This window comes from Patiria miniata, unplaced genomic scaffold, assembly GCF_015706575.1.
Source record: "Patiria miniata isolate m_02_andy unplaced genomic scaffold, ASM1570657v1 HiC_scaffold_1, whole genome shotgun sequence".
Classification (NCBI taxonomy): domain Eukaryota; kingdom Metazoa; phylum Echinodermata; class Asteroidea; order Valvatida; family Asterinidae; genus Patiria; species Patiria miniata.
This window is the reverse complement of record NW_024037047.1, coordinates 4,675,154-4,699,006: the sequence shown is the minus strand read 5'-3', so window position 1 is coordinate 4,699,006 and position 23,853 is coordinate 4,675,154. Positions and strand designations below refer to the sequence as shown.

The 23,853-nt window shown below is 39.6% G+C and overlaps 1 long non-coding RNA gene across 1 annotated transcript; it reads right to left on the bottom strand.

The window, feature by feature from the left end:
• Positions 1–1,297: 1,297 nt before the first annotated feature.
• LOC119742458 lies at positions 1,298–22,631 on the bottom strand. The gene is made up of 2 exons (XR_005272861.1): positions 21,917–22,631; positions 1,298–1,429 (listed from the first exon to the last, which is right to left on the bottom strand). It is a non-coding gene; the product is annotated as an uncharacterized LOC119742458 (long non-coding RNA).
• Between the last annotated feature and the right edge of the window lie 1,222 nt (positions 22,632–23,853).

The following is a 23,853-nucleotide window of genomic DNA, read 5'->3' as shown; positions in this document are numbered from 1 at the left end:
TGAAGAATGAGTTACATACGTAGCATATATTGTATCTGTTCTGGTCTGGAATATTTGATATCGATTTGTGTGTCTTCTTCTTGTACGTTTGTTTGTGGGGGCGTACAATTTATAAGCTGGAAGGTAATCAGGACCCGTTGAGCTAGGATTGCAAACTACAAAATCGCTCCAGTGAAATTTTACTTTTTAGGCCTTTTCACACTCGCCTACCCATGTTGAATTGAACACGAGTACATCCAATGTGACGCAGAAATAGGGCATGTTCAATAGTGCAATACGCATACCTTCAACAGTTAAGGTATACACCTGTAGGCATGCAACTGGGAATTAAAAAAAAAAAGAGCAAACTCCAAACCACTTCATGTAGTTTTTTTTTCTTCAATTTTTGCAAGTTCCTGCAAGTTCATCACAAGTCCTCCAGTCCCAATTCAATTAAACCACAAGCTAATCAAATGAGCTTTGACAAACGCATTCCTTTGTTGTTGTTCCTCCACTGTTTCTTGTGGTTTACTTGTGACTGGACTGACTACAGGGTGAGTAAAAAAAACACAACCCAAATGTTTGGACTATTGTTTTAGTGAAGTTCTTCATGTAGCACTTTGAAAATCTAGGATATGAGAGCCCAATCCATATAAGCTTTCTTTTAGGACAAGAATCATTCAAATCACTAATGTACTTTTCAAGTTACAGAATTTTAAACACAACCACCGTTCTGTCCACGGATCACAATAAAAAGGTGTGCGTTCTTTCAGCAAAACGAAAACAATTCACACACATCCCTATGTGATTTGTTTTCGTTTTGCTGAAAGAACACAGAATTTTTTGAAATCCCTGGACAGAACCTCAAAACGGTGGTTGTGTTTAAAATTAACTTAAAAAGTACATAAGTGATTTGAATGATTTTTGTTCTACAACAAAGTTTATGACTTGGGCTTTCATATCCTAGATTTTGAAAGTGCTACATGAAGAACTTCACTAAACCAATGGTCCCAACATTTGGGTTTCGGTTTTTTTTACTCACCCTGTACAGCTCTGGGGAAAGGGCCCATAATTAGCCAAATTGACATTTTGTTTGTGCATGCACTAACTCATCTTATCGATGCAACTCACAGCTTACAGCAAACATGGGTTTGTTTAAATCCAAAATTGGGTCCAAAAATTCTTTGCTCGCACAAGATGTCAAATTGGCGTAATGGAAATAGAACAATGGGATTTTTAAAAGCCGATTTGAACATCACGACATTTGAGCCAATACGTGTATTTCAGATTGTTGCATGCAAAGAGTTAAGAAACTCACCTCTGTGTTTCACGAGCTTTCCCCGCCTATCATGACCTCACTTCATCTTTATTCATTGTCCATGCTGATGAATATTCATAACTCGGGTAGATAGTGTACAACGTTGCCAGGCCAGCCTTTGGATAAAGTCTCCTGCAGACAACAAACAAAAACACAAAAAGAGTTTATTTCCAAAATTCAATAAACGCCATTTTGTGTTCTTTTAGAATCCCATCCTCTCTTGGATCTGATACATCATGCCCAATGGAGACATGCACACAATACATGTACCGGTAGGTCACAAAAGATTGTATACGTCTCCACAGGGGAATTTCCATAGCTGAATACGTCTCCACAAGGTTTTACTCAAAAACTATGAATTTCCAAGGTATGTTGATCTATCGCAAATGGTACAGTTTTAAAAAGGGGATATTAAGTCCGAATTTCAGCCAAGGAAATTAATTCTGGTTAAAATAAGAGCATATTTTGAAACTGTACTTTCAAACTCGAAAACTTTAGTACACGAGAACAAAGAAATGTCTCCACAAGGATACAAATTTCAGTATGTACAGCTCCCAAAGTCATTTACGACAGGTTTCATGCAGTTAAACACAACCTAATAAATCAATAAAGCAAAAAATTAACTTTAGAAACAGCTGTCATACTGTTTTTATTCTGTAAAGTTTCATAATTGTGGACATTTTCCACCTTTTTTAAATGGATATATCGCGTTTTAGAAATACAGTGTAATCTCGACAGGTAAAACCTTAGGGAATGGGCTCAAATGTTTAGTTAAGCAGAGTTTTGAGTTATCCAATGAATTTTCTATTCCACAACAATTGATGACGGGAATAAGTTTTTACTTTGAGTTAGAAGGGTTTTTGAGTTAACAGGTTTTGACTTACATGTATCGAGATTTCACTGTAAACTCTTCATTTACAACTGCCATTGTTTTCTAATCAAATGAATTGTGTTCCTACCGGCATTGTATAAAATATGTCACCCATCTTCACTGAACTTTCCAAAAAAATATCAGTATTTTGTGCAGAGTGATCAAAACCTGTTTCCAATTCTGTTCATTAAAAAAAGCTTTTTAGGTCATCAATGGTTGCTATGTTTCTGATTTTAAAATGTGTTACTCTCAGTGAAAAACCCTCAGATTTTCCCTAGCAACCACTTTAACGTCTCTAGCAACCATCTCAACCCCATCACATCATCGTTAATAGTTTGCCTACCTTTGTCGTGTGAATTTTATCGTCACTTCAGTAATGTGAATGCTTTCTCTTTAGGTTAGGGTATAATATATTTCATTTGAATCAAAAATGACTAGATACAATTGCCTTGAATTTCTTCTGCAATAGGCCTGTAAGTCAATTGTTTCAAATGTAAAAATACTGTCAGTTTATTTGAGCAACTGCACTGATATGACAATGATGTCAATTCAAGAGTTCAATCTCTGACAAAAAAAAATCCTTTAAAATTCAAAAAGGAAATTTTAATCTACAATATGTTGACAAGAAGGTAAGAGTCACAGTCAAGAAATAAAATTATCTGGCTTTTTCAAGAATGGCAGGTGAAATTGTTGACAATGAACAGGGACACCACAAAGGCACAAGCTCCTAATGACCACACACAACCAAGGGGGGGGGGATGCAAAAAAAAGGAAGAAAAGAAATCCATGAAGATCAGAAAATCCACTGCGTTTTCTGTTGAATGCAATTGGATAATAAGACCCTCGGCATATCTCTGATCTGCTCCATCAAAATGAGGAACAGGCACGAAAATCCTTCACAATTAACAGTACAGTCATTCACTGCAAAGTGTATTGTAAGCCACTATCAGAAAAAAAAGAGAAAACTCTTGTTCTTACATACGTGTAAGTACATGAAAATGGTGCATTTTCTTTCATTTTACATCCCTTTAATCAAGTAGACTATAGTTCATCACAAATAAATATATTTTTCATTTTAACTCAAGAATATGTACCAGTAACTCACAAGATACCAACTGGATGCACATACGGTGGTTATAGTAATTTAGTAATTCAGTATCGAGGACAAGCAGCAGGGTCCCTTCATCTTATACCTCATTTCAATAGAGCAGGTTGTGGGAGGGTGAGCGCGAGAGAAAACGTTTTCCAATTGAGCTGCGCGGAGGCTGTGACTGCTTGAATGAGTCCGGCAGACTGGACGGACAATAGCCGAGCAGATGGAACGACGGTTTGAGGCATCAAAGGCAAGCTTCGGCCTATTCTGCGGCCGGACAAAAGCGACTCTATGCGGCTATTGTGTTGGCGCATAGGTGCTCAAAACCCCCCTGCATCATCGGAAGGAACTCTCCGTGATTAGATTTCCTCCGATTGCAGGTTCCAAGATCTTTTTTCGGGACGCAGATTTTTTTCCCTCTTGTTTGGAGATGCGCATCTCTTGGAAAAGTACGCGCATCTATCTCATAGTGCCCTGACGATAATTTACCAGTACATCAACATTTATTGGAAAGCTGAAAGATCATTACTTAGGCTTTTAACAGAAATGATGAATGACACTGGTCACTGAGATTTACACTTTCACAATTAAAAAAACCTGATACCATTGACAATCAATACTCTTTGATCTGACATAGAAACATAGTGAAGATGAAGGTGTTGGGCCATGCAGAACTGTTTAAATCTACATAACTACATACCGGAACATTCATACATTTCGTTCTTGAAAGGGAGGGAAGATGTGTGTTTATTTGTATACTGTAGTTTTCATCCTCTTATTATTTCCACCAATCTAATTATATTTACAATATTTGCAAATTTGAAAGTTCAATGTGATATGAAAGGATGAGGATAACAATTGTTAGTTTCTTAAACTTGCTAACATTTTTTTCGGAGAGCAGAATACACTAGTATTTCATTTGCTCTTCAAATTTATAAACATGTACACTCAGTGTGACAATGATGTTGGACACGGAAACTAAACGGACAGTTTCTATTGATTCCCATGGTGCGAGAGCTGTTTAAAAAACAAAAGTGCTCTACCTGAATCTGGCAACTTCGGATTCATTTTGTTTGGTTGGGTCAGATGTAATATTCATACACTTTTACATGTCTATGGGAGATGATCATACACTGCACTTTGAGCACATAATTTGTAGGTGCTGAACGTGTTTGCACTTATATTGCACTTTTCACACCGTCCATCAACCTCTTGTCTAGTGGATGTGCACCCAGTTCAAACCAAGCTAACAAATGTTTTCCAATAATTACACACTAATATCACAGATGTCAGATGAATTAGTCCAAATTTGGTGAAATTGTGTTAGGGTAGCTCCGGCGCGCCGTTAAAGCGTTTTGATTCGATCACGGGAACGGCCGGATACAAAACGCAAGCGCCCTGACCGCGAAGAGGCCTCCTCACGAAAATTGGCCGGGAATTGACGGGGATGGCGTGTGACAGACGTTGGGGTTTTTCTTTTGACAACTGGCTTTCTTTTGCCATTGTCAGGCGGGGAAATGTCGCGGGTACAAGCGCCCCGGGCCACGCGAGACTTAATTATGTGCAAGCGGTTTCATTAGGCACAATTTGGCCCGCGTTTTACCATCATGCAGGCAAGCACTGAATAAACAATAACATTGTTTATTGAACATGAAGAAGGGAAATTTTTCAAGATTCCAAGTTTAATATAAATCGCCAAATCTAAAAGTGCACGGAACTTTATAAATGCACTGCAGACCTTAAGGTTTTTCCCAAGACTTTTAAGTCTCAGCCGATGAACAGCACTTTGTTATTCTGATTTATTTTAGGCAAGTGCTGCCTTTCTACACAACATTTTCATCCAGCTAAATTAAAATGCACTTCACGAATGAAACTTTACAATTGGGAGTTAACACTGACTAATGAATATAATGTCTTAGGAACAGAAAGCAAATTAAGATCCTGCAAGTGTTGTCAACTTGGATTAAAACTGCTATGTTTTCAGAAATACAGTGTCTGGTGTACATGTAACATACCCTACAAACATGACAAATGTACTGGTACCCTATGTACACTCTGCATCACAGTATGCATGTATACATTGTGCATATCCTGCAATCATTTATAAACAATTTAACACACTGTAATACAATGTATTAACTTACCACTTATAATCAATAAAGCATTTCCTGCAAAAGGGTATTGCCCTTATTGTATTAAAGCTTTGTTCAGCTGTGACTTGAAGAAATCTCAACTTGAAATTGTTTGATGTGCTTGCAGACAGCATACATTGTACATAGTTTGTTGGACCTCAGCAAATCTTGTGACAGGGACTGTATTACAGGTCGACTCAATGTTGTTATAATTTCAAATCCAGCAAATGTGAAGCTGCTTTCTCTATGCTGAAACATACCTAAGAACCACTAATTACATATTTTCACATAGAGATAATTATCCAAGATCTTGAACTGGTTTGGAACAGGGCCCAATTTCATGGCTCTTAGTCTTACCACAGAATTCTGCGCTTACAATTAGGCCAACAAAAATATGTTCTGCTTCCGATTACATGGCATTTGAAAATAGGTAGGGTATCTTTTTGTTGGCATTTTGTTTGTGTTGATCATATGTACAAATGTAGGAGTCTGCATGTAGTCAAGAATGAAAGGTAGTAATTGATGGGGTTTTTTTTGGGGGGGGGGGGGGGTTCTCCTCATTTTCCCCAAAACAAAACTAGGGTAGGGGCTGTCAAAAATAGGGTACCATAGGTAGAGTAACCGGAAGCAGACCTATTATTTTTTGTTGGCCTTACCATTTTGTGCTAACAGCGCTAGCAGAAAAATTCTGCACTATCCCTGTAAACACATCAGAATCCTTACTTACTTACCAAAATTCCTCACAAACCTGTGAAATACGCTTACCTAAAGCACGGAAGTTTGTAGCAGGGACTTTTCGCTAACGGTAAGCAGAGCCATAAAATTGGACCCAGGTAGCCAAAGTTAATGAAGCTCCACATTTAATAGTGTCACAGAAATCACAATGAGATTGTCTGTAAGTCTCACATTTTTTCGCAACTTTGCGCTCGGGACACTGAGAACTCCAACTTGAGCCTTGCATACCTTGGCTTTAGTTTGGACTTATTGTTGATTGTTTTTTCAAAGTGGTTGAAAATGCCTCCTGAGGAATTGAGAATCAACTAACGTTGTGTAACAACAGGCAATAAGTCTCACACGTGACAGACAAATCCCACCACAGCAACAGCGCGGTCACATGTCATCGTCTCAATATTTGTTCCTCTGCGTCGTCCCACGTCCTGTTTTACAAGGCTCAACATCTGATTGGAACGGTAGTAGGGGCTTAAGTGCCCCCCCACCTTCCCCCCAGATACTGACCAGGTCTCGCAGGTGCTTTGAACCCAGTAGAGCCATGGTCGCCCCCTTCAACAAAAAGGAGGATTCTCAACTTTGACAGGTTTGGAGAGGAAACACCAATTCCTCAAATTACCGTGGTAACGAGCGCAATTTGGGATCAGGCACGCTATACTCAAGAGGCTTTATGACAGGCTCAAACTTCCCCCTTAAAACATTTTTCCAAAAATAATATTAACGAAAAGTATACATTGGCTGCCCTATTCACACTTTTTTGGTGGTTTAAGAACTTTTGACAAAGCAGCGAAAATGTGACTTTCCAAAATGCAATCACTTTGCAAAAGCTTTTGATTACGGACTGGAATGAAGAAAAAAAAAGTTGGCGCCGCCATCACTTGGGTAAGTCTACTTCCGCATGCAGGATAGTCCTGTCGGAAAATAATGGCGTCAACACACATTCACAATATGCAAAACAGCCGTCTGACAGATCCGATTGGTTATGAACGTTTTTTTGACTGACAGGTGTCCTTACGCCAACCTTTCAATTTTTTATGACCAAAGAAAATTGACGAGTAGACGGTCAAGTTCTTGTGAACCCATGTGTTCTTGCTTACGTTTTTTTCTACTATGCCTGCCTTATCGCAAAACATTGCAGCAACATCCCCCCCCCCCCCCCTTTCCCCTGCACTAGGTCAGGTGAGAATTTTCATCAAGGTTGAATATGGGTCTTATAAAAGTCATTATTTTTATCTCAGACTACACTGACAAAAAAAAATGCTTCGCAACATTAAATGTTGTAAACTCTGCTTAGTCATGAAAAATGTTGTACGCACATGTAGGAAAGCATATTGTTCTAATTAACTTTAGGAGAAATACCGGTACCTGTGAGTGAGTGGATATCAAGGCAACTTAAGCAGAATTTCTTTTCTCGTTTTCGTAAATCTTTTTTTTTTACTGGTTATTTTGTGGTGATAAGGAAGAGGATATAATAATAATAATGTGGCGCTTAGGCCTATTTAGTGCTTTACACCCAAGGTTTCAAAGCGATTTATAATTATTATCTCTGTTCATCAGGAATGAGACCAGTTTTCTGTAGCAGCTCGAGATCAGTGCAATGTGGTCTCTACCTTCCCAGGTACCCATTTATACTCCTGGGTGAAGAGAGGCAATCGTAGTAAAGTGCCTTGCCCACGAACACACGCACCATGTTCCCCGTCAGGGTTCGAACCCACGTACAACGGCACGTAAGTCAAACACTGTAACCATTGGACCACAGCGCCCCACTAAAGTCTGGAAGAGCAATCGTACACGTTCATATGGACACAGTAATCATCCAACATCCAATGCAATTTGCTCAAATTTTCAAACAGGTGTTATGATGGCACTAATCCACATCTTATTACTGGCTCACCTGTCAAAATATGAATCAGACTTGATCACAATGAGGCCACAGCAGGGCTGTGCATTCTCAAACAATCAGGATTTGATTATAAATTCTAAACTGGACTTGATCGAATATTTGAATATATTCAAAAAATGCGCTGATCAAGTTTAACATGTGACATCCTAAATTGGCCACCGCTGGGGATTTGCGTGCTCATGCCGTTGTTAAAAATTGACAACCTTTAAATAGATCTTTTATTAAGTACATTGAAGGTAAGACAAGATAAGTTTGCTATAGCACCATGTGAATAAATCTCTTTTGTGAGTATGTGTGGTTTGGGCACCATGGAGTGATGGATGGTCTATGACTTTGTGCACATAATGTGTCACTCCATGGTGTGGAAACTACCGTTCTACGATACGTCGCTTCATGGTGCGACGGAAAATACATGTATGTTTTTGCAACTTAGGCCACATCGCTCGCATGTGGCTCCACTTTGTTCCGTCTCACTCACAGCTCCAAAAAATTTCACTTCCCCACCGGTAAGTAGTTAAGCCTGCCTTGATGCATAGAACTTTCCTGAGTGATCAGGGGGGAAAAAACGATATCGATCAGTAAAAATATCAATCAACTTCAGATGAATTTACGGTCGGCCAATGGGAGATTATATTCATACTTTTCCTTAAACCAAAAATATTAAAGCCCTGTTATGTAATTAGCAAACCAAATTGTTTCAACAAAGCGTTTTAGTTCTCAAAACTTCTCAATTAACACCAAATTAAATACGAACGACTAATTAACAGAAATTTCCAAAAATGCGTCTTGAGACGCATCTTTGGAAATGACGGTCTTTTATTGTTTTCTTCAAAATGACAGCATGCCAGAAGGAATAATTTCACAGGGAGTTTAGTGCCATTACCGGTTCTATCTTTAATTATAAAACCAAGTAAGCTTTCCACACTGATTCGGTCAGTTACTTGTTGGATAGCTGCAAATGATGTACTCTACCTTTAATAAACGATTATTGTAATTGTCAACTTATTGTTTTAATGCCCTGAAATCATTTAAGGATTTGATTAAGCCAAAAAAACATGTACAGGTGATGAATAAAACTGACTATAAGTACATTGTATAAACACATATTTGTGCGCAGGTTCTTCAGGTACAAGGGCCACGGGCATTCTATTAAAATCCAAGTCCTTTTACTGCTCTGACAACAGCATCATGTTTAGACTTGCACAGGTCCACGCATATTCCAACTTTGACAACACGACAGTACACATGTACATGTACAGTAGTAGTCTTGGCTCGAGACACTAGTGTTCGACAGTGCTAGTGTGCCCTCTAACAATACGATAATTAGACCAGAGGGCCTGCTCGCACTAACGTCTTGGGAATTTCATAGTGGCGGTTTCGCTTTTTCTTTATATTTTGCATAGGCTTTCCTAGGGAACCAATCAGCGATCGCGAAATGGTTTCAGCCGCGCGACGGTTGCAAACAGTGGCGGTGCCAGACTCTAAAATTTGGGGGAGGGGGCAATTGTGGGGCAGGGAAATAATTGGGGGGTTAGTCAAAAAAATATATATCCGATAAATCAATTATTGAAAATTATTGAAAAAATCTCTACTAGTGATGTGCAAACCCGACCCGAAACCGAAACCAATCAGACTTGCAACCGACTTCGGGTCGCTTTGGGTCGGTTTTTACATCATTTCAGTCGGGTTGGATCGGTTTTGGTTTTGCCTTTGCGATTTTCGGGTCAGGTTGTTTCGGTTAAGCCATCTTCAATACTTGTGAAAAACGCGAACTGAGCTCCAGGCTTTGCAGAGTACATGTAACTTTGCCCGGTATGACCAACGTCAGCCTACTGCTAGAATGTGCATGTGGTTTGCAGTCTACACTGTATCACGCAGTCTGTAAGTAACGTGTAGGCCAGTAGGTAGTTCATGTAGTTATCTTCGCCGTACCGTACGTTATGATTTTTTTACTGAGAGACAACGATTTTCACGCAACGTGGGTATTAAGCGGACACAGTTGCCAAAGCCAGATATTCAGGTTTTAATAAAGGAAATTTACTAACCCAAATAATTTCTTTGTAATTTATGAGCGTTTTTTTTCTTGACGTCTGTGTATCAAGATTTCACAATTTGAATGTGTACCGTACATGGAATTATCGCGCATTTTTGTAATTCTTTCAGCTTGCAAATTGGTAGGCCTAAATTTTGTTGCTATAAATCATCAATTTGAATTTTTACCACCTCGCTCAGTTCATTAGCCAGGGGAAACACCGCTTCACATTGTCTTTTCTTTAGGGCCCATTGGAGACCAGTGGATTTCACTGAATGGGCTACCCACTTAAAATTAAATACACCACCTCAACCATACATACCCACGCCAATATGAAAAATTCTTGGATTCAGCAGGGCAGTACTTGTGCACGTCTAATATCTGCTGCACAGTCTTGATCTCAATGTCTCGAGGACATGGAACTGACCTCAGAATATCAACAAAGAGTGTTTTGTCACTGCCGCGATGACAAGAGCAGGGGAAGAAATATATACAACGTGCATACGTACCGGGTACATGTACACCAGTGCACTGAAATAGCCAGTCGTCCGCCGTAAATTTTAAATGCGGGACAGAAATGTGTGCAATGCATGGACTGAACCCGCAGGCTGCGAAGCAGAGGGGATTGGTCGCTTGAAATGAGGGTGTTTAGAATAAACAAAAGCAAGTTTATCATGTATTTCTGTAACTCGGTTCTCCAGATCTACATTTTGTAGGATGCAAGAAAAGCCACTCCCTTAAAATACACAGCATGTCATGACTAGCCTTAAATAATTAATATAAACAGATTTGCAGTATTATTGTTTAAAATACAGTGCTCCAATTACTTGAATACTGAAATATTTTACATGCTGGTAGGGATTTTCAACAAGGTCTGAAGTCACAATTGTAAAATGTAACCTTCGGAATCAAGTGATTAATAAAAGAATGAAAAAACAAAAGCATAACTTGCACATGAATGTGTGATATTTGAGTGTTTTATGATTATTGCATTGTTGAGTATATAAATCAAATATACCTCGGCATTGTTCGTTGTTAAAGTAATATGTGCATCAATTGTTAAAGGGAAAATACAACATTTGCAAACATCAAAAAATAAAACTACCAAATCATTTTGAAATACCTTGCTGGACTATTAGTGAATGACAGTGTAAAGCATCCTGTAAAATCATGGCACCTGGTATACTGTCATTTTCAAGAAAAGTGGTATTTTTGTATCAATTTCCAACGCTGATCGGCCGATCAGCGTTGGAAACAACTGGCTTTTTTTCAAATACTGGCCCCAATTGACCATCGCACTTGTTTGCAATCGATTACAAACCTATGAACGGGTACGAGCCAGCTAGACTGGTTCCCTGACCTTACAATTCCCCAATGTATGTAAACTGCTCTGTTTCTTCTTATATTGAGTCAGGGAACCAGACTACAGGAAAATGATCGTTTTTCTTGGTTTTTATAGCATTTTCGAACCCAAAACCTAAAAAAAGTCAGTGTAACTATATTTGCTATATATTTCTAACCCCCCAATTCTATCCATTTCTGAAAATTACAGCAAAAGCAAATGATGTATATTCCTTTTAATAATAGAGAACTGTGTTGAACAAATTTCTTTTGAAAGGATGGCATCTTTTAATAAGGGAATAAATGTGTGCTTGGCCCGTTTTAAACAATATGTACTGTACATTTTGTACATTTAAAACTGGCTAGGGGCCTTAAGTCCACGATAATGGCCCAAGCCGAACGTCTGCAGCCTGGCCTCTAGCCAGTTTTAAATGTACTTGTTTAAATGAAAACAGGCCAAGCACATATATTTATTCCCATTCATCTGTACCTTTCGGTCAAATTTTTTTTAAAAAGGCGAAATACACAAATTTCCAACGATTTTGTTCAACAAGTCACTTCATGTTTTGTGAAACACCCCTCTATCTGGCCTTGTCTATTATGGGTATATGTACCGGTACATGTATGGTATGAATATCAGGAACATTCAGCTGGTTTATTTTATTTGAAGAGTGCACGCAATTTTATTCCGTCGTGTCTAGATGCAAATGACATTTTCTTTTAATTCCGAGTTTTCATACGCACGTACTGGTACACAAGCGGGTCAAATTACACACTAATAAAACTGTGGCGACGAAATGAATCATACGCATTCGACTAAACACGTCTCTTGTTCAGACAAATATGAATATGGAAAAGATGCCATTGTAATTTCACCTAGTATGCAAAGCGAATGTTCAATGTAAGATGTTCGTCAACTACGAGTTTGAATTGATCTTGTATGGAAAATCTTTAATTCCTCGAATGGGCCATTGTCTTTGCCCATCCACCCAAACCATTTATTTACATACTATGTACTGGTACCTTCATCATGTTCATGTACTTTCCTGAAAACAAGTTCAGAACCAATCACTACAACCTCGTCCCCAGGGTGTCAAGCAGTACGCGCCCACCACTACCTGCTCTCTCACCCTGGTATTGGATCATTTGCATATGTGCAAGATTTTTGCACACGTATGCAAATGAGGAATAGTCTGGTGCCTGCATGTGCGTTACATTAGCGTTTGTTTTTGTATGCGGTGTCTGGGGTAAAAACAGAGTCAATTCGTAGCAGCGCGAGCATGGCGTGAGTTACGAAAACACGATTTTTATTCAATTAAACTGTTACGATCTTAACGAAACAATATGCAGTATCACATTTCATATTATTATTAACAAATTGGAAAGGAAATTAATATTTTCGAGAAGGCTTGGACGAATGATCGCGAAAACACGTACTGCACGTTGTGAATAACAACACCAAGTACACGATAAAAATCCATTACTAGCCAATTGCGGCATCGAATCAGGATACAGGAAGAAAGTTTCCTATCCAGGGTTTACTATTGGAAACCGTGTTGGAAATAAAGTAAGCACTGGGGACGAGGTTGCAATCAACTGTCGCCATCTACACGTTCTTCCTTCAATACAGTATGACAACAGCTTGAGTTTGATAGTCGCCCTTCAGGCACAGACCAGAGCAAAAATTGATTTTGTTCCCCAGAAATAAAAAGACTGCTTGTGGCACTTTGGACTGGAACCAAACAGCACTGTGTGACAGGGAGAATTAAAGGGGGCTAAGTAAGACAGACATTAAAATACATGTTTCTCAAATGAAATGATAATTAAAGGGAATGTACAACATTTGCTTTTGCTGCAATTTTCAGAAATAAATGGATTTGGAGGATTAGTATGTTATATAAAATATTGTTAAACTGACTTGTTTCATGTTATGGGCTTGTAGATGCTGGAAAAACCAAGAAAACCTATCATGTTCTTGTAGTCTGGTTCCCTGACCCCACTTAATGAAACGAAGCAATTAATACACTTTGGGGAATTGTAAGGTCAGAGAATCAGTCTAGCAGGCTTGTACCCCTTCACAGGTGTGTGATCAATTGCAAAGAAAAGTCAGAATAACTAAATATGAAAAAGTAGGAACAGTTTTTGAAAAAAAGCCAGTTTTCTCCAACGCTGGTCGGCCGACCAGCGTTGAAAAAATACAGTTTTTCTTGAAAATGTCAGCCCACCAGGAGCCACGATTTTAAAGGATGCTTTAGACTGTCCGTCCCTAACAATTCAGTAAGGTATTTTGTGGTAATGTGATCATTTCGTTTTTTGATGTTTGCAAATGTTGTATTTTCCCTTTAAAGGCACATTTGCAAACTTTGAAAAAAACACCAAATCATTATGAAATGCCATACTGGACTGTTAGTGAAGAACAGTTTAAAGCATCTGTCAAATCATGGCACCTGGTATGCTGACATTTCCAAGAAAGGCGGAATTTTTGTCTCATTTTCCAATGATGGTCAGCCAACCATTGTTGAAAAAAACTTGGCTTTTTTCAAATACTGCATCTCATTTGTCCAAGTTTAGTTAGTTCACATTTTGTTTGTAATTTTGGTTACATTTATGGCCGCGGGTACAAGCCAGCTAGACTGGTTCCCCGACCTTACAATTTTCCCGTCTATAAATTGCTCTGTTTCATCTGAAGTGGGGTCAAGGCCTTGAACAGGATTTTTGTTCTTGGTTTTTCCAGCATTTACGAACACAAAACTTTAAAATGGTCTAAGTAAATACTAACCCCCAAATCCATCCATGAAAATTACAGCAAAAACAAATGATGTACATGTAGGCCTATTTCCTTTAAACTAGTCTGCATGTATACAGGAGTGCTGCATGCTGGTTGAAAGATCCTGATCTAATTTTCAGCAGTTACATTTAGCTTTCCCAATATAAGCCTCCGAGCTGATTACGTCACACTTTGTTTACGTGTGCGCTTTTCCATGATGCTACGAAACCGTCGTCCCTTTAGAAAGCACACACGTAAACACAAGTGTGACGTCATCAGTACAGAGGCTTACTGTACCTTTGATTTTCACCAGTTGTGGGTAGAGTGAGAACAAATCATGACAATGCTGTACTGCAAAGCACGTTTCCCTCCCCCATCCCACGAATCTCGGAGATCATTTCATGCCAAACGCTCTTATTCCTGCTGGTCCCAGAGGGCCAGCCTACAGTCCTCTCTGCACCTGACTGACTGATTGATTGATTGACTGACTCATTCACTCAGTCAGTTGTGAATTAGACTTGCGTAAATCTTACCTTGGCCAAAATAGGACTTTGCTGGTCCCGAGGACCAGCCTACCATATGGTACATACGGTACCTCTTCTTGATACATACCGGTATCTTACTGACTGATTCACTCACTGAATGTCACTTGTACATGTAGTCTTCCATAAGCCTCAACTTGGCCCAAAATTGGACTCAGACGACCGTGACTACCTACCATGCCTACTCCTTACTCCTTAGACCAAATTGGTCTAGCTTCACTGAGCTGGCATTGTCTTGTTGTTTTGTTCAACTTTTTATTCTTTAAGCAGTGTCAAACCACATCCACTGGCCAAAAGACAAACATTATCCATGCCTACTTATATCAGGTAATTGGAAGAAGCTACATACTTCATTAAATACAAAAAATAATAAATTATGGGTCTCATATTTTTCTTGAGCTAATGGAACATGTACTAGCCCCCAAGCCCAGTTAATAACAAATACTGAAATGTAAGACCTACACAATTCTGTTTAGTTAACTTAGACACAAATACTAGGTCAAACTGAGGAGATCAAAGTGTTTCAATGAAATAAAACAATTTACTCAACAACTGTCATCAGTTAATTAAAAAGCAATCCAAGGCCTTTCTGGACTTTTTCAAGGCTACACGTCACCCCTCTGCACTCTGTATCTAAAATCCGATCGAGACCCCCCTGACTACAACTTAATAGGGGGTCAGGGTCTCTTTAACACCCCACTGCCGCCACAATTACCTCTCTCTGATCCCCCCCTGTCTATATATAGTCTATTATCATTAATACATGGAAACGTCAAATTTACAAAAGATGCTTTGACAGGCGATCGAGGCCTCTGGAAACTTCCAAGTCAACTGATCAAATCAACCATCTCCGTAACTAAAGAACAGGAAAAAGGGTTTCTACCTTCTTCCAAAACTGCCCGCATCCCCACAATTTGGGGTCAATGGCCAGTTCAACCCCCCCCCCCCCCCCCCACTCCCTACCCAAATTTAATCATTCTTGTAGTGTAGGTTGGAAACAATTCAACATCACAAGAGTAACAGTACACTATTCACTAATGTACATTGAAACAAGTTTCACATTGTATCAGTCACAAGTACCTACGCAGCTGGCTCTTCGCACCTTACACAACCCCCTCTCCCTCCCACCATGCCCCCCCCAAAAAAAAAAATATGCAGAGCCCAGGACCCCATGCCTAGGGAGCTGGCTAATGCACTGGCACATGCGGCGCACTTGGCATCTGCAGAAGTTGCGCCACCGCTTACACAGAAGCAGGAAATTCACAGGGAAAGTTCCAATTAAGATAAGGCCCGCTTGGCAGAACCCAAAGGTCCCGACTAATTACGCGGCCCGGCCTGCTTCGGAAGCCAGTGGTACCAGCGCGAAGTCATGTGCCATTGAAGGGGGCCAGCGTACTCACGGCAAGGGGGGAAGGGGGAGCCAAATGGGGTAACGGAACCCTGGAGACAAGGCACAACAGGAGACGGAAATAAGGACAGGGCTTTGGCGGTGGACTGACACGAACGATAAGGTTTGAAGATTGCACTTCTCTGAGGCAGGACAGGGGTAGGGGGAGTTGGACCAAGGTGCTTCAGGGGGGTTGTAAGAAGGGGGGCAACTTGGGCAACAGCTGTACCCCCTTTGTGATGAATGTGTCTCGGAAACTGAGCTGGCACTTGCCAAGGTCCTCGTTAGTTTGTGTCATCTTGATTATTTAAAGAAATTTTGTTAAAAAGTGGTTCTGGCACCTTAACAAATGCCATCACCTCATCTGTGAGCACTGCTTACATTCAAGTTTTACTTTTTCAATTTCAAGTGGGAAGGAGATCTTGGGTTTAGTTGAAACAAGTAGAGGACTTTGCGCAAATATCATTATCTTTGCTCATTACAGAAATACCACCATGTAGCCTTTTTCAAAAACAATTTGACAAAACTTGATACCGAGTTTTATCACCAAGCAGCTGTGAATCCTCAATTCTGATTGGTCCACAGCAGTGCCACATGACAGTCTTTTTACAGTGTTTTACTCACACAGAGGGTGACCAGTATTACCCCTGAGGGATAGGCTTACAGCTATTCCTGGATCTATCTAAAAATCCCTGTGGACATTGTGAATTAATGACCAGCCAACGAGACGAGGGTTTCTTGGCAGGATGATGAAAACTTAGTCAAGGTCCAAGATACTGAATACATGTGGATTTCGTTAATAAATGCAGCTGGTGCTGCACTTTAGCAAGCATGGTCAAGCAGTAGAAGTATAAATGTATGGGCTCCGTGCGCAAACCGAAGAGGGCGCTTTTTTACCACTTTTGAAAGCCCCGTGAACGGGACAACCCGCTTGTGCATACTTGTTTGCGAGCATAAAGCGCAAAGTACACACATTTTATTCTGAAGGTGCACAATGCCACAGCGTCTTCGAGTGAGCGTTGGGTGTTGTCAGCAATGCGTTTGAATGTCTCTTCAAGTGGTCTCCCCCAACTCCCCCTTTCTTACCACTGAGGGGGTACTTGTGGACGGAGCCCATAGATGAATCAAATCCAGCCCGTTGGGAATTTTGGCACTTGGATCCAAGAAACTTTGAGCGTATACCATATGTGAGCTTGAATACAGCAAGGTATTCTTAGAATTGCCAAAGTGGAAGTTCCCAAGAATGGATTTGATTCATCTTATTGGTAGTATCCTCTATAACCACAGTCGGTTGGCCATGGACTGGCTGCACAAGGGGAGCCAAATCCAAATGCTGTACTTTTTTCCGAGTACCGAATACTGACGAGTACTTAGGTTACCAAGTACGAGTACTCGTACCTTTATTTCCGAGTACCAGGACAGGTCTCCGAGTAAGAGTACTTCCGAGTACGAGTACTTGTATTCCGAGTACGAATTCCGAGTACGAGTACTTCTTTTTTTCGAATACGGCCATACGGCAAATGGTTCATTGTGCGTAATTGGCCCAGGCCCAGTCAGACCGATATACAGACCCACTCACGGCTAGCTGTTTAACATGTTTGTCCAGACGTGCACAGAGGAAAATCAGTAAACTTCAATTTCTCTGCAAGCCAGTCAACCATTTCAAACTAAAAGTATTGATAAAATAAGGCTGTGGTAGGTCAAGCTACGGTGTACCATTTTTTTCGAGTACTGCTATTCGAGTACGAGTACTTTGATGATCGAGTACAATTTTGACAAGACGAGTACGAGTACTTTGTTACCCGAGTACGCGTACTGTCATTTCGAGTACGAGTACTTTGATTTTGACATTCGAGAAAAGTACTCGAGTACGAGTACTACAATACTGTCCAAATATTGTCTTGGACCAGGACAATGTAGTCAAAACTGAGAGTTATCAGTAGAACACCAATAGCCTCCTGCAAGAACACAATCTGGCTCCAAGTGAAACATCACTGCAGAGTCAATGGAGAGATGTACAAGCTGCTTTCATCACTACGACAAGCATAAATTTGGTAGACAAAAAATTGAGACTATGGTTTTCACAACTTTAATGTTTTATTTCATTTTAATAAAAACTTACTGGTGCATAGGCCTTCATGTATGACTGAAACTGAAATTAGGGATGGCTACTGATTCCTTTGGGAATGCTTTGAGAGGGTAGCAAAATGACTCAACTCAAAATTCATGGTTTTCATCCCAGTTGGTTTCAAAAATAAGAAACATCTTAGGGGAGTGGTGGAGGCTGCCAACATGAGTTTCAAGGTCTTAAAAAAAAAACTAACATCTTACAAAAAATTCAGGAAAACATCCAAACAAGCTTGGGATCTTGAGCTAGATAAAAAAAAAAAGAGATGTGCATTGTGCACTGCACAGGTTTGACTATTTACTAATCGACAGTGATTTGGTGAGCATTTTTGTTTTGAACATCCTGGTTTTCATTTAAAAACTAATACCCAAGGACAGCATGCAACAAAAAAAATTGTCTCAAACTCAAACACATTTTCTTGGCACGATTCCAAACTGGATCAAATGCTAATACCTGATATAACACCATGTTTTCTAAAATATATCCCACAAGCCTGTCCACCCCTCTCTAGATCTACAATCATATTCCTACCTCCGTGCTATAATGGGGCTGTCTGGTATGGCAATCCCTGGAAATTAAAAACCTAAATCAAAACCATTGTGTGAAGAACAATGGCCCAAGCTGACAGGGACAATGGGCGCATACCTCCTGCCTGTTTGCTTGCCTTTCAGCTTGGGAGGGAACAATGTGGTAGCACCTGTCTTGCTATAAGCCAATTGGTTTGTCCCTGGGAGGGTAGGAAGTGAAGGGAACAATAGGTGCACTCAGTAACTCCATGACAACCATCTGCTGAGCGCATCAGCGGGGTATTGTTTGGCAGTCAGTGAATAAACAATGTACAATCTGGAGAGGAATAGTATGGATTGGCACACGGCTAAATGTACTGTGTGTGAATTTCAGATATTTCTGATGGACTGACTTTGCACGTACACAATATGCAATATTTGGAACCATTTTAATCAGGCCAAGTACAAAAATAAACCAGTTTCTCGTCCCGCCCACATCCCTTTTTCCAACCCATCTCCCTTTTTCTTCTTATTTTTAATGCAATAAACATTAATGTGCACAAACTTACATTGTCTTTTTATTTGTTCCTGGACAACAACAATTTAGCTATGTAATGTTGTGCCGGCTCCACTGGATACAATTTTTATATCACCAAAAGAGTCGAGCAAATGGAAGAATTCATGATCCGCCATCTTGGAAAATCTGACATCTTGGGGAAAATTCATGATAAGAATATTCATAAGCTAGAAAGTACGTAAATTTATCTAGACTAAGAAGAGCTTTACTACTAGTACTTTAAGGCAACTGTTGAGTTAAGAATTGAAAAAAAAAATTGACATTAGACTGTACTGATGATAAATAAATGCTACAAATATTGGTAAATTATAAATTTTGTATTAAAATCATTAAACGGGGAAAATGGAAAATATTTTAAAAATGAATAATAAGTACACCCCAGTAGAACATTGTAAATTACTTGGAAAACGTCCATAATATGCTTTTTATGAACTTGAATTTAAAGACACGGATACACAAAGTGCAATTAATGATTTGACTTTTTAAACAACTTCAAACAGCAAAGTGCTATAAAACAGAACTTACCTACAGTACACATTAAAAAAAACAAAAAAAACATTTAAATGAATTTTTAACCACAATTCGTTTTTAACCACAATTCCCCCCCCCCCCCCCCCCCCCCCCCCCCCCCCCCGCCTATAAAAAGTATTCTTAAGTCTAGAAGCTTAAACTACAAAAAAAAGCTTGGCATTAATCAATTAGAAAAATATCTAATTAGGATTGATATTAATGACTTCCTGTAGGCCTACATGTGGGCTGCCAACATGCTCATTATGGTCATCAGCTTGACACAGGCGGACTTGCTTGTTACAGAGGCATGAAATTTTGAAAATCAAATCAAGACAATCCAAGCCTAGTATTTATTTACTAGTAGTATTACTAGTATTACTTTTATTTAACTACTAGTAAAGTTGGTCCCAAACAAGTAGGGCACAAATCCAGCGTATTTATCCTAACTGATTCAGAGCTCATTCATTGGCGTTACGGGCAAGGCCAAACAAATGAAAGTTCTGCTTCCGGTTACCCTACCTACTCTATTCGACAGCCCCTACCCTATTTTTTTTGGGGGGGGGGGGCCGAGGGGGGGGGGGGAATAGGGAAAAAAAGAAACGAAACCATCAATTACTAATTTTTACCCTTGACTACAGGCAGACACCTCCATATATCGTACAAAAAATGCCCCTGCCTACATTGTACATGTACCTACCCTATTTTCAAATGCCATGTAAATCGGACGCAGAACTGTGGCGGTTTTTTTTGGGGGGGCGTAATCCTTTATTACTATATTAGGCTTGGTTCTCTTCATCAATCTACAGTTCAAGCAGCCTACCGGTACGTCACAACTAAAACAAAGCTACCAGTAGTCGGTCAGTCAGGGAGGTACAAAGAGGACAATGTCCCGGCCCTCTGGGACCAGCAAACATGTCCAAATATTAAACAGGTTGCACATTCTTTCAACGTTATTAGCATATGATTGTATGTCACAACTACAATTAAGTACAAGTTCAAGTCCATATGATTGAATGTACAGTATTCAAGATACATGCAATTAGTAGCATGAATACTAACATTGGATTCCATCACGTTTATGATAAGAAATATTTACTGGTAAATACCCTTTTTGAATCAAATACATGCAATTGCTCTTCAACAAAATTAAAGTGTTTCTCTCTCTCTTTCTCTCTCTATTTTATGCTCCAAATTTCCAATTTGCATGTGTTTTATTTATTTAAACAATACAAAAACAAATAGACTAAAATGCTTACTATAATACTAATAGTAATACTATATTTTGAGCCTTCCAATTTTTTAAGAATAGGCCTACAGTTTGAAAATGACTATGAGACACAATTTCAACACAGTCCATATAATGTTTATTGCCTGAAATGCAAAAGGAAACTATTAAATGGAAACGGATTAAGACAATACACAATTTGGGGTTTAAAATGAATCAGATTAATGCGTTCCTCTTATTTTGAGCTTCACCTTGAACAATAGAATTTGGTTTTTCAATTTCAAATGCTATTTGCCTAGCAATACATCAAATGAAAAAAAATCCACCAATGTGAAATGAAATTGAATTTAATATATTTCTTCACAAAAATTCAAACTATTGTCTGCAACTGAACGACATAATTCAGCTTAAAGGGCAAGTTCATTTCTGCACAAAATAAAAGCAGTCTTTCAGTTTCAGAGTGTTGCAGATGCCCACAATTTGAGTAAATTAGTATTTCGTTAAAACAAAACATACAAATTGAAATTGAAAATTTATTTGCAGGAAAAAACTTTACGAGCTCGGGGTATGCAAATTTCAACTTTACGTGGTTGTAAAATAGTCTTCAGTGTCTGCAAATGGTGAACTGAAAATAATGCAAGTTACAATGTATGTAGAGCCTCCAGTGCAGGGCAGTGCAGAGCAAGGAACAGACAACACACATTTTGCATTAACTTCATAACTTGATGCACACTTCAAAACAAAATTCAACATAACCAAAACGTATGGGGAGAACAGAAGTAAGCATGGGGGTTCCACCTGAAACAGAAAAGTCAGTCACAAACAGTATGATGGTCATGTCATATTCACAAAAGTTCAATAAAAAAAAAAACTTACCGTACACCAGTACCATGTGCCTTTACACTTATCAATCAACAGACCAATGCCAGCAATTTCCCCCTTTCAAACAGAACGGTAGTACTGCACCTGGCTGCAAACGTGTGTCTTTTGAAAAGCTTTGTTTGACGAACAACAGACGATCACAATACATCTGACAATGGCTTTTGTTCAGCCACCGGGCACTGTTCACGCGCTAGCCGGCCAAAGCTTCACAGCTCCCCGTCACGCTTACCGCATGGCCCAGTACTCGTGCTAGGAAAAATCTCGCACAATTCGAAATATGGATTGAAAAAAAATCGTCAACTGTTCGTGGAAGACAAAATGAAAGAGACGTTTTGTCGACCTCTACACGTCAGCACTTTCAGTTACATGACAAAATGTACCAAATGAGAACGCACCTAATAGAAAAGAGATTAGATTTTCAAGATAACAATACGGAGTGTCACTTTTCGTGGATAGAGTGTAGAGGCCGCCATGTTGAATTCCTTGCATTATTCTCGTGTGGATCATGGAAAACATTAAACCAACACATGCCAGCTGCAAAATGAATTAACATAAGTGAAAGGCATTTTCTTGTGGCGGCGTAAATTGCAACTTCCAGGAACTTCTGAGAGTTCTGCTTTTGAAAAGCACAACTCTAAGAAATTTGACAGAAACTACATTTAACAGCGAACGTCACAATTTCCAGAAATTTAACCTCAAATCATGCATTGTGCATATATATGTGGAAAATACTGCTAAATACAAAGCGCCCTCTGTTGTATTAATTCAAACACGCGGCAGTCAAAAAAATAAATACAACTAACTGGACTCTGTTCAATTTATCCCCGTTTCGTACGGCATCAACACATCAATTAGTGAGCCAAATCTGATATCCCTTTCTATGTATACGACTCGTAATACACTGTAATGTGAGGAAATTACAGGACACAACATTCAACCATGGAGGAAGGAAAATCAACAGACAGGCACGATAGTAGAGGGAGGGGCCATGAAGCTAGCCTACCTTCCCCCTCCCCCCCCCCCCCCAAAAAAAATAATAATAATAATAATAATAATGATAACTCTTTTCGCAGCAATAGGGTGACTTTCCCATAGACTTGTGCACAAACCTAAACTGTCACCTTACCCAAGTTCACCTTATGTTTTTCCACGAAATTTAGTAGTTATAAATACTAATTGGACCATGAGGAATCGATCTATATGGTTAGCGACAGCAAAATTCCTTGTCCTAAGGGTCGTTTTCATAAAAGGGCGACAGTTATTTTGTCGCCTCAATAAGGTGTATCGCCCTATTGTGGACGGAGTTCGCAAAACCTGTCGCCCTATTACAGTAATAGTAGTAATATTACTAACCACAACAGTATGACATCTGCGCTAGAAAGCAGGAGGTCGTGGGTTCGAGTCCCACCCGAGTGATTTTTCCAACTTTCACTTGGGACTGAGGTATAACACACTGAGTATATGTGTTTAAACGTCGGTGAAGGGCAAAACAAATCACCCCGACGCAAAATTCCATCTTATAATAGTATATGCGGTACCCGCTGCTATGTACATGATTCGAATCGCAGCCAACCGATCCCGTTAGTCGAGTGGTAAGACATCTGCACTAGAAAGCAGGAGGTCGTGGGTTCGAGTCCCTCCCGAGTGATTTTTTCCAACTTTCACTCGGGAGGTAACTGATGTTTAAACGTCGGTGAAGGGCAAAACATATCACCCCGAAAATTCCATCTTATAATAGTTTATGCAGTACCCGCTGCTATGTACATCAGATTCGAACCAACCAGCCAACCGATCCCTTTAGCTCGGTGGTCAAGTGGTGACATGGTCTGCACTAGAAAGCAGGAGGTCGTGGGTTCGAGTCCCACCCGAGTGATTTGTTTCCAACTTTCACTCGGGAGGTAACACACCGAGTATAAAACCACAATAGGTCG